A 12397-nucleotide genomic window follows, 5' to 3' on the forward strand; every position below is an offset into this window, starting at 1 on the left:
CCTTCAGAATTATGAGATTTAGTAATTTTAAACAACTTCTTCTTTTTTTATTTTTTATTTATTTATTTATTTATTTATTTTTTGTGGTGCTGGGGATTGAACTGAGGATCTTGTGCATGCAAGGCAAGTACTCAACAAACTGAGCTATATCCCCAGCCCAAGCTATATTCCCAGCCCTGAACTTCTATTTAAATCTCATCATTTTGTGCTCGCTTCGGCAGCACATATACTAAAATTGGAAGGATACAGAGAAGATTAGCATGGCCCCTGCGCAAGGATGACACGCAAATTCGTGAAGCGTTCCATATTTTTGTAAAAATGGGAGTTCATAACTCACTTGAAGCTAATGTATGCTAATGTATGAAATATGATATGTCAAGAGCTTTGTAAGGTTTTGAACAACCAATAAAAAAATCTCATCATTTATGTTTTAATTCATATATAATCACACCACTTATGTATTTTATTTTACAAATCACAATTAATTTTTTATAATATAAACTTATGACCAAAGTTAAAAGAAAAAAAAAAACTCTTTTCTGAAGGCCACGAACAATACTTCTCATTTTTACCAGAAAGCATTATATATAAAATTAACTGAGATGATTTACAATACAAAAAAGTTATTATTTTGTGAAGAAAAAATTCAGGAGGATTGTGTCTAATTATCAAATATTTAATATCATAAGGAATCCATGTAAATAAAAATTATCTTTAGTATTTACTTTTTTCTGTTGAAACTGTCATGTTTTTGAGAAATAAAATCGTGAATTGTGTTACTTACATCATATATTTAGAAGGAAAGATATAGTGGTTTTAATTTTCTAGTCTCTTATACCATTCAATCTATGGAGTTCTCGTGTCAAAGAAAAGAATGGCTTATTTTATATGTACAGGACTTCACTTGAAGAAAAAGAAGCAAATGAAACTGGCTCCTTAGTGCAGATTATACAGTATAATGCAATATAGTGGATACACCTGCCACAGATGAAACTCTAACTGTGACCTCGTTTTTATATTAAAAAGAAAGTATTTTCTAGTCAGTTAACCTTTGTCAACATTTGAGTCTATAAAGTTGCTCCAGGAAATGTTGAATAATATTTTATATTTTTATTCAATACATTTATATTATATATAATTTGCCAATGAAAACATGATTAAGCAAATGAATTTTTGCAAGTTTGAACAAAATTGGAGAAATATTTCTTTCTTTGGTTATACTTTTAATTCAGTTTTTAAGATGCCATATTGACCCCAATTTTTTTTTCAAAAGTTACCCTATGCAGTTGTATCCAAACTGTACCTGGAACTTCTTGATAGTCTATAAAAATGACCTATAAAAAGATATGGGTGTCATCATGCATACAAATATACAAATGTATGGTATAAAAACATATATAACAACATTTTAAAATTTAAAAAAATTGGCTAAGAATTGGAAATATGTGTAAGGAACCACAAGAAGGACTTTTGAAACGTCTTCTTCAATCAAAGGAAAGGATCAGATGGAACAACCAAAGATAAAGGGAAAGCAGGTCTTTTCTGCCACATAACTTGCTTTGATAGCTCATAAATGTTCTATGGGCTCAGATTTCCTCAAAGTTTTTAATCATGTTCCAATGGCTTTTGTTGCCCTCTCCACAAAGTATCTATCCCCCAATAACATTCTTAAGCAGAGCTTAAATTTCTGCCAGCAACTGATATGTCAGGTGCCTCCTGTGCTGCCACATCCACTGGGCAGGCCAGGCAGAGCTGGCACTGCTGCTGATGAATGCACACAATGGCCATCTTATTCAGCAGTGTTTATTCAGAGGCTAACACACTATCTGGAAGAATACCATGCCTCCATCTTTTGTTGTGGTTTTTGGTGATGGACTATATAAAATATTCAATAAACAGGTGAACAAAAATTGATGGTGGAAATAAAAAAAAATTCTGATATAACCCAGCATTCAAGACTGCTCTGTAGGGGCTTACTTCCAGTTGATCAAAAATAACCTAAGAATCAAAGCATTCAGAAAACCAGGGTTTATGCTGGAGTTGGTAGGATAGGGTGTAGTTTTTGTCTGCATTTGACTGCTTTCCTTTGGTGCCATTTTTTCCCTCTTGCTTTCTGGTGCTGGTTTTTATTTCATAGCCTCATAGATCCCGTGTGACAATCCCAATTCATTAATTTACAGCAAATTCTTCGTTCTTGATCTTCTTATATCCTCTTTTCCTTTCCCATGAATCTTTATTCCCAAATGGGCAATGAGGAGTTCATTGCCTTCGGGTCCAGGCAATGAAAGGGAAGGAGTGTGGAATCTGGGTGCTTGGGGATTGTGGTGAATATGCATACAAGCTCTATGCCAAGAAGAACAGGTCCTGAACTGCAGTTGAGAGCTACCCATAGAAATGCTAGCTCAGTGCTGGGGTCCTCTGAATTTGAAGAATTTTTGGAATATTTCTCTGTTTTCATATAAGAGCAAATAAATCTCCCAAATCAACAATACAACAACAACAACACTCTTTGGATGTCTCCTCTTCATATCTCACTCCAGGTTTCTCCTTGTGCATTTACTTGTTGGTTTGTTTACTTATTTACTTATTTTGGGGGGTACTAGGGATCAAATCCAGGGCCTCATGCATGTTAGGCAAGCGGTCTACCCCTGAGTCATATCCCCAGTCCTTGTGTGTTTATTTTTAATCTGTAAACTCTAGCAAGTTGTATAGTACGTGATTATCTTAAATAATTGACAGAAGAAAGATCAGAGACCTTTATTTTGATCTTAGCTTGTTATGATACCAATGAAATAATTTCCCTCTCTACCCTGGCCAAGTGGTAGTAGCATTTGCTTATCTTGTGAATTACATTTCTAATATTTTAATTTATCTCCTGCATTCATAATGAATTGTCTCATAGTTTTCTTCTATAGGGGGGAAGAGACTGGATATGGTGGTACAAACCTGTAATCTCAGGGACTCAGAAACATGAGGCAGGAGATAGCAAATTCAAGGCTAGCCTCAGTGACTTAACATCAGTGACTTAGTAACTTTCTCAAAGTAAAAATTAAAATAGAATGTGGATTCAGTTCAGTTCTAAAATGCTCCTGAATTGAATCTCCAGTAAGCCCCAAATAAAAATAAATTAAAATTAAAATACAGAGGCCAAGAGAAGGAAATTCCCATCCTGCTTTCTTTGTGAGACAGATCTGTGGAAACACCTGGATATGGAATGGAAACATAGACTAACAGACATTCTTTCTTCAAGTTCTCAATCCTGTTATATTTAAGTAGCCAAAATACTTATTGTGAAGTTTGTCCATCAAGATTATTGTATGGGATGGGGTATGAATCAAAGCAAACATGTTTTTTCAAATTCTTTCTAATACCAAGATTTTATTTTAAATAGAACACCTTAGAACTTTTCTGAATTTGGCTGCCAAATATGAAATTTCTGAATTGGGGGGCTCTGAAATATTTTGTATATTGACGATATTATTTCATGATTGTGTTGTGTAGGATACCAACACATAGTAGGTGAATACTAAACATCTGAAAAATCAAATTAGATTCATTTCTACAGGTCTTAGCCTACCACAGTACACATATGGTCTTAATTCATGTTGGCGTCAGAATATTTAAGAACAGATCAAATTAAAGTGCCACCTGCCAAATTTCTACAACCAAGGGGAAAACAGATTTGCAGAATAATTGATTCAGGAGATGAGAAAGTAAGCACACAGGACAAAGACCAGATTTTATTCTATCCATTTTAATTTAACAGATACTAATGAGTGTCTGCAAAGATTCTGCATTTGGTGTTGTGTGATGTGAGGAAGTTGAAGCACGGTAGTAGCCTGAATAGTTAAGATGTTTATTAACTTTCCTTTGTCCTCCCCATAAGGACATTGAAGTCATTGATAATGAATTTAACACATGTAAGGCAAAAATAATAACAGAAGTTGTCTTTCAGGTATGGTGATCTTGCTATTAATATTTGTATCACTGCAGAATTGTGTTTGGTGAAGAACTCTGGGAGTTGTGCAGCTTTTGGACCAAATCGAAAGATAGTGATGTTGATCATTACCCCAGGTCAGTTTAAGAAGCCATAGGCCCTGAGTACCTGAGGGAAACACCAGCCAAAGAATGCAAGTTCTGTTAAATAGCAACCTGCTTTCCATGATAGCAACATGATTCTGTCACATGGGCTCTCATGGTATAGGAAGGAAAGCCTTCCTGCCTACAGAGGAATGGAACAATGATTCCTGAAACTCTTTGCTTACAAAAGGAGGATTCTTAATGTAACCTATGGCCCCCAAAGTGTATGGAACTCTAACTGGAGGGAAGGTCTACCCTGACAAATCTCCTAGTGTGGGAAATCCTGGTAGAGAAGTTTTCAGTGGTACTGACAGTGTTGCTATGGGCACTGATGCATAGGAGCCAGATACAGTGGAAGGAAAATAATGAAAAATGCTGATTAGGAGCTCAGAAAAAGGAATGGAACATTTGTGCTCAACAATAAAATGTAATGCTCTGTTAATCTATTTCTTGGCTGTCCTTACTCTGTAGGTTTTTAAAATACGCTTTTGTTCCTCATTTAGTTTCTTACACTATATTTCCTCCTTTCTCATCACTTTTCCTATTTTGACACTGACTTTAATTGTGAATAGATTCAACTCTGCAAGGGCCTGAATATGAAATATAATGTAAGCATCAAGAGAATCAATGCTTTTTGTGCCATATGAAATCAAGAAAGTTAGCTATGGATAGCACATATTAGAATCATCCCAAGCAGAGGTACAGGACAGGTTCACTGTCAAAGCTATGTACAGAAATTCTAAATAACGGGGGCAATTCAGAGAAAGGTCTCATGCCCTTCAATATCCATAACACAGATTTAATATGGATATGTATGTATACATAGACTGTGTGTGTATATTATATAGGTGTGTACACAAAATTTATTAGGCATATCTATGTTGATTTGGCAAGAGAAATATGAGACCTGAACGACTCTTTATAAGCTATTTGTTAGTTCTAATTAGCTCATAAATGGCATTTTCACTTCAATTTTAGAAATGATTTCAAGATGAAGCATTTTTTTCCAGTATCCCACCATAGCTTCCCCCCTCTTTTTTTAATCTTCTATGAACCCTGTGATCAGTAGCAACCTATAATTCTATTTTCTGTCCTATCATTTTACTTCTTCCTTTTGTCACTTCTACACAATGGGAAGTTTTGAGAGAACATTCTACCTTCTCAACTCAAGTTCATGCTCCTTTTCTATTTCGACTCTATTTCCTTAATTTTACAATGTGGTGGTTTTATTTGATTTCATGCATTTTTGCCCTTTACTCCTTAAAAAAAGAATTGACATTTTAAAACAGTATATTGACATCGACACCTGTTGTGTCTCTTTGGATATTTGATTTATTCTTACACTTTGCCCTATTAGGATAGTCAGGTTACCAAATGTCATCTCCTTGCAGACTAAAAAGTCAGCCGGCTATCACCAATGTTGATTTCGCTGTAAGAAAATTCCAGATCATGAAGTGAAATAGTGAAACAGTGAAACCCTTCTACTTTAGCTAGAAGGTTTATGCAAGTTGAGGTTTGACATGACGAAGAGAAAGACGGCCTGTTTGGGGGTATCTAGGGTACAAAATGGAGCTGATTCCCCAAAACGTGAACCTCGTTGTCTGATCTGACCCATCCTCAGACGACATAGAGAAATGAGTCCAGACAGGGAGTACACGTGGCCAAATGCCATAGGGCACCACCGCTATCAGGTGGCATAGATTTAATCTCCAGGCATAGAGCTGATGATTTGATTTAGGATAGCAGTTGTTAAGAGCAGAAGGAGCTGCTGGCACAAATAGCGGTCCTCTCGGCCAAGCACGCTTTCCAACTGTCCTGCGTTTAGGAGGAAGGGAAAAAGAGCCACAAGAGGGAGAGAGGGAGGGAGAGTGTAGTAGCAGACCTATTGAAGAGTTGGGCTGTAGCTCACTCAGAGGAATTCCATTAAATGAACTCATCCGTCATCTTGCCTTTTATTGATGAGTGGCATTGCTTGGTGGCAAGTGACATAGCAGAACAAATAGCATCAGAGTCCTGGCTCCTGTTCCGCAGTGCACACAGACGCGCAGGCCCCAAAACAATGAGTCATTACTTATTACATCCATTATTAACTCAGCTCAGCCTCATTAGGCTTAGAAATTGAGGAGAGGAAAAAAAAATCTAAGCTAAGTAACACCAAGTACCCACGCATTTAGGGAAAAGGGGGTAATGTGGGAGAGACAGTGAACAAGTGAAGGGCAGTTAAAACCAGCAACTCAGCAATTGTGACATTTTCAAATCCTGAGGGTCATGGATAGTTGATTGTGTGTTTTCCTTCTTGTGACATGATTGCATTGAGGACTACATTTTAAAGCAGTGGGGTGAAGTTGAAGAATATAGGAAGTACATCATTAGTTAATACTAGCCCTTCAAGAAAAAGTTTAATAAGAGTTCTGTAGAGGCTTTGCTAATGGATGCTTTGGAGGTTGCTATATGCTGAAACCTATGTGCGTGATCTCATTTTCTGAGAAGACTCTAGAAGTAACGGGGCAGCTGCTTCTGCTGTAATGGAGTGTGTCCACTTTCCTATTACAAGAATGCAGGCGACTCTATCATATGATTACCACTCATACTTCTCCTTATGCCTCCTCAAAGTTGGCTGCTGCACCCAAAAGTGGAAGCATTTTTTTCTGGAGTTGAAGTGTGTTAACACAGAATCCAGGTGATTTCAAGAGAATTTTTTCCCCATGTTTTAACAACACTTCACAATGATGGAAAAACTAGGAAGAATAATTAGAACTAGTTCATTGCAAATGATTGTGCTCTGGGACAAAATATAGACTCATATTTAGTACAATGTACGGAACATCTCTTCTTTACTGTTAACTGTAAGTAAAAATAATGTTTCATATGACTCCACATGAGACTAACTGATCAACTCTGTCAGCTAAACTTCCTACCTAATGAATTCAGACTGTTGACTGTATATTTTCCCTAGAATATTTATAAAATAAACTATTTTTCCCATGTGACTGTGACTTTCTTATTCTGAATACATAATCAGTGAGTTTCCTGGGCTGTCAAGTACTTTTTTTCCTGAACGTAATCTTTAATGATTCCAGCTTTCTAAGACAGTCTAAGAATACATTTCTTGGATATTCTTTCTTATTTGAGCTGGTAAAACATTTACTACTCTACAGGGCAGTTGAAACTTATAATAGTGTTTATCATGAGTGATATCAAAGCATGTTACAGAGTGGCAGTTGGTAAGTTGCAAGGTCACCAGAAAAATTAAAAACAAACACATTAGAATTGAAAACAAATGTTGAAATTCTACCTTTCATGAGTTGCTATGTTGCTGTAGTAAAAAATTTGGACAGAAAAATAAACGCAAAAATGGTCATCAAAATTATTCCATATACAGGTAAATTGAAGAATACATGTCAATGTTAATGTTCCCTTTGTGGCTTTCTATGTTCATATTTAATTATACATTTGCAAAAAATAATTAAATGTCTCTAAAATATGGAGTTACATATGCTAACAGATTGCAGGATACTGCATTTGATTGCACATATATTTGAAATATATTTTAATATCTCATAAAAATCATTGATATATTCAGTTATGCATGCATCTAGCTGAAAAATATGATCTTATTTCATTGTCATCATAATAATTAAATTATCAGCAGTAGAACCATCTTACAACTTTCACCTTACCCAACAAATGAGTGGTGCTTATCTCCTGACACTAAAAAAAAAAAAAAAAAGAAAGAAAAACATTAAGGAATAGAATGGGACCAAAAGATAAAAGAGGAAGAAACATTGTTTTATATAATTTTGAAATTTATGTCTCTGGTTATTACTTTTAAATCATTACTCAAAGACAGTTTATTTTGTTTTCTTTTAGATTGTATTATGCATTTATCTAATGCTCCTGTTTTAGAAGAAGGCAAAAACCAGAAGACTTTATTCAATATAAATAATACTACTAATTTTTATTCTTGTTCTTGATCAGCTTCTACTTCAAAATATATTCATGGCTATTCTTATATTTGGCCTTCCCACCACTTTATGGGGAGGAAGTACAAACCTACCAGTTTTATATACATGTAAATTTGCACTGAAATGATTCTCTACTCTGAAATTATGGGATAAATCGACCTTTTTCTTTAGAAGTTCCTTTAAACTATAGGAAGATGGTTATATTTCCTACCCTTTTTTTCTGTTTTACAGCTAAAACACACACAGTTCACCCATACTGTATGAATGATCTTTTTAGACCAGGCCAGCATAGAGGGAGAAATCGTTTCTTAGTAGCAATAATATAGATGTATTGACATGGGTTCTTCTACTCTCCCCACTCACCTATTCCCAAACAGCTCCTCAGATTGTAGAGTAGGATCTTTCATTTCTACTCCTCTAGATCAAAGGTGCTAGACCAATGGATAGCTATCATAAGTTTGCAAACATTTTCTCAGGGCAGAGCTCTTTACCCAGTGATGGGGTCATGTGTCCTGGAAGTCTTTGCCATAACTGACAAAATTTTCCTCCTACAGATGACACTTCCTTTACCAGAGGAGCTGGCTTTTCTCCAGTTCATCTTATTTTTCACTGAAAATCACCACAGTGTTTATGTTTCTTCAGTCAGAAGATTTTTCCAAGGCTTATTGAAGAGAAATGCTCTTCTCCCACCAAGAGTGCCTTATGCTAGAGAGCAGAACTGAGATGTCCTCATTTTTCACATATAAACGCCAGTACTATGGATTTTCATCTGATTTCCTCTGTGTTAATCTCTTCTTCGTCAGACTCACCCTGACCCAACGAAGGCTAGGACGCATGAAAATGTGAGTGACATTTTACTACTGTGTAATCAATAATCCTCCACCTCTGATTCTGACCCTTTTCTCCCATCAAGTTTAAACACAAATCTCCCTCTTCAAGGTGAACTTGCCCCATGCACTACACTGCAAGGACATCCAGTGGTTACTCATGGTTCTCAGACTCTGCTCTTTATCCTTGTGAATTCACACATTAATTATTTTAGTGAGACTGTTCCAAGAGTCTCCTCTAAAAACTTCTGAATTTTCAAGGGCTACATGCCTCACCCTTTCCCTGAAATCCCTCCCAAATATCTGATAAGGTTTGTAAACAGTTCTGTATTGTACATGCTCATGAATCCGTTTGGCAATAGCTTTTATATTTGTCAAGCCTTCTCTGAAAGTGTAGTGTCCATTTCCAGGAAGTTTTTCTAAGCCTGATAATTTGTCTGTGCAGTACATCAGCCTCTTGGCATTTGGGTCCTTTGTGGTGGTCCAGCTAATCCAATTAGGTTTCTGCTAATGCATTCCACTGCCTGATCTGATGTATAGTTTCACTGTCTGTGCTTTACTGGTTAAATTTGTCACTTCACCCTAAAAAAAATAATTAAAGCTTTTCTACTTCAAATTTATTTCCACTTTAATTTCCAGATGTAAAGGGTGAATATTTGATGCTGTACAATATCAATGTTTGATATTGATATTTGACATTGTAAAACTCAAGACTTTATTTTTCCTTCCATTGGACACCATCTATGGAAGAAGCTGGTGTGTGTGCCCCAGCATAGAGCCACAGAAACATGTAGCCAAAGGAGATTCAACACTGAGACTGAATGGGCTTTAGAATGGAACTTAAATATCCTCTGGGATTAGCCACAGCCACAGACTGAGTAGGAACCTGTCTGCTAGTAGAATTGAGAGAGGTGACAGGCAATCTCAGTGTCCAAATGTATGCATATCCTTTAAACTATCATGCTGTTGTTGGAGAATTATTCCTTTGGGTGTTCTTTATAATATGTCTGGGTAAAAATGCAAATACTTTATCTAGAAGTAATGGAACATTAAGCCACTTATGGTCATTTAAATTTTAGGAAGGCTTATAACACTGACACAGAGCTAGAACGAATCCAGGAAAACAGATGTATAAATGAACTGTTGATTCAGAGGACAGAAAGAAATGTCTCAAAGAAAACTTTGAAGAGATGGGAATGGGAGAGGGTTATACATTAAGGTTGAGGATAATTTGGTGGGTTAGGGTTACTTTGATGGAGCAATTCAAGGATGAGTAGATAAAAATGAAAATTGAAGCATCATCAAAAATAACCTTTCCCTTATTTACCAATTGACCAAAAGCTGTTCTCCATAATGAATAAGTGAAACCAAAACTGCTGACTTTGACCATTTAGTTCATGCCAAGTATGGTTGGCTTTTGCCTGGAAATAGCCTTAAACCTTGAATTTGCTCTTGACAACCTGACATTATAGTGTGTATGTGTGTGTGTATGTGTTTAATTTAGGAGAAATAATTGATAGACCTTCCCTTAAAACTTATCTTCCTGTTATTATCAATATCATTTTCTACATTGTTCCACATGCTGTTTTACAAATATCACCACTTGGAGGTAACCACAATTTGTAAGGTAACCTGACACACTGAATATCCAGCTATCACAATAGGGTGAAGTAATTGAACTCAAAGTCACTAAAATTAAAGGTAGGAAACTTTTCAAATGCTGGGTAAACAAATGAAAAAGTACTGGAAGACAGACCTAGCAAGCATTGGTCAATGGAATCAGGCCATCTGTGTTTGCTAATTATTGCTTAATGTATATTAAAGTTGGGTTCCTAAGAGACTGGAAAATGGGGGCACTATCTCCTTTGATGATCACATTTCAAAGTTTTAGCACTCAGACCCTTGAACAAGCCAATTCTGGATTGTAGAAGATTTACTTCTCAAAGGGGAAGAGAAAGAATTTATAATAGCAAGTTTTCTAAGTAAATGCACTAAGAAAACAGAGCTCAGAAAACAAACGTTAAGAAAACTGTTCAGTTTAGCCAAGATGAGGGAAATGATAACTGTGTCTTAGTCAAGCAACAGCTCCAAATTTTTAAACTGTCATTCATGATTTTCTGCAATTTGATCTCAAACATTCCCCATGGTTCTGTTTGGATATCCTTTAGTGTGGACAAACTCAACTCCATGCTGACATGCCAGCTGTTACTCATGTGTTTCTGCTTCCATGATTTTTCCTAGGGTTCCTTTAAATAAATAAACAAAAAAAAAACATTAAATAATTTGCTAATAACAAAAATTTTTCGCAATATCATATGTCCAAATTATATTCTTCTTTCCTAACTACTGTTTTGTCTTTTTCATGAATCCTTCCATAAGCCCAAATGAAATTACAGTTTTCTCTGATTAAAAATATTGTTTATAATTCCCTTTCTTTCTTCCTTCCTTCTTTTCTTTTCTTTGTATCTCCTCTGTTGATCTACAGATTATTGGGGATTAAGGGAGCCTATTTTTGTTTGTTTCTAGGTTGCTCACTCCAATTTTTCCTCCAAAGAAGATTAAGTTTATTGCTAATACATCCAGGAGCTTCCAAAATTCATGTCTTCAAAATATGTGTGCTACTCAAGTTGTGTCTTGTAGCACCAATGCTACTTGCAGAATACTGCCTGGAAGGCAAGTAATCATTCAGTGTGCTCCTGCTCCTGAAGCACATATCAATGCACCCCTAGCTGCATGCACTCACGTTCATGACTAAATATCCATTGTCTACCTCTGCTCAATTAGTGATCAATTCCACCTGCTAATTATTGGGGGGTTCTCCCTGTGGTGGAGGATTGCTATCCTTTTGCATACTGAAACATGGACCATTACCTTAAGTAATAGGATTAGCATTATTATATCCCTTGCACCTATGAGGAAATGGAGACTGTCAGAAATGTAGGTACTTGCTCTAATCCCTATAAGTAGTAAAAGGCAAAACCCAAATTTGACCCTATCTACCCTGCTTCGAAATTCACACTCCTCTTAACTTCCCTTCTGCCAAGCCAAATTTTATCCAAGGCAGAGCCAATTGAACTCTTGTCTGTTTTCTGACAACACACCTCTTATAGACTCCCCTTCTTTGAACTGCTAATTTTCTTGTATTCCAGTCCTTTATCTTTTGACAAACATCATTGATGTTCCATAAAGTCTTTTAAATATAATTTACCTAGGCAGGGCACTTGGTGAACCCTTTGAGGGAAACAAAATTAAAATAGAGAAGGAAATCTCTGATGTCTGTAATCATTTACTGATGCCTTATTCATAGTTATCTCAGTGTAGCTTGGTTACAGTGTATACTCTGGCTGTTCATGAAGGTTGGACATTGAGGAAATTAGCTTACAGGTCAATGAGCTCTGATATCATAGTCTTTCTTGAGAAACTTAAAATTATCAAAGAAGGCAAAAAGAGCGAGGAGGGTGATTCAGATTTCTACACAAGAATGTACAGTACACTGATTAGTTGTTCATTAAGGTTGAAATGTAT

The 12397-nt window shown here is 36.0% G+C and overlaps 1 non-coding gene across 1 annotated transcript; it reads left to right on the top strand.

The window, feature by feature from the left end:
• Positions 1–205: 205 nt before the first annotated feature.
• Positions 206–312, top strand: LOC143383072 (U6 spliceosomal RNA). The gene has a single exon (XR_013089114.2). It is a non-coding gene; the product is annotated as a U6 spliceosomal RNA (small nuclear RNA).
• Positions 313–12397: the final 12085 nt, after the last annotated feature.

This window comes from Callospermophilus lateralis, chromosome 17 (genome assembly GCF_048772815.1).
Source record: "Callospermophilus lateralis isolate mCalLat2 chromosome 17, mCalLat2.hap1, whole genome shotgun sequence".
NCBI classification, from domain to species: Eukaryota; Metazoa; Chordata; class Mammalia; order Rodentia; family Sciuridae; genus Callospermophilus; species Callospermophilus lateralis.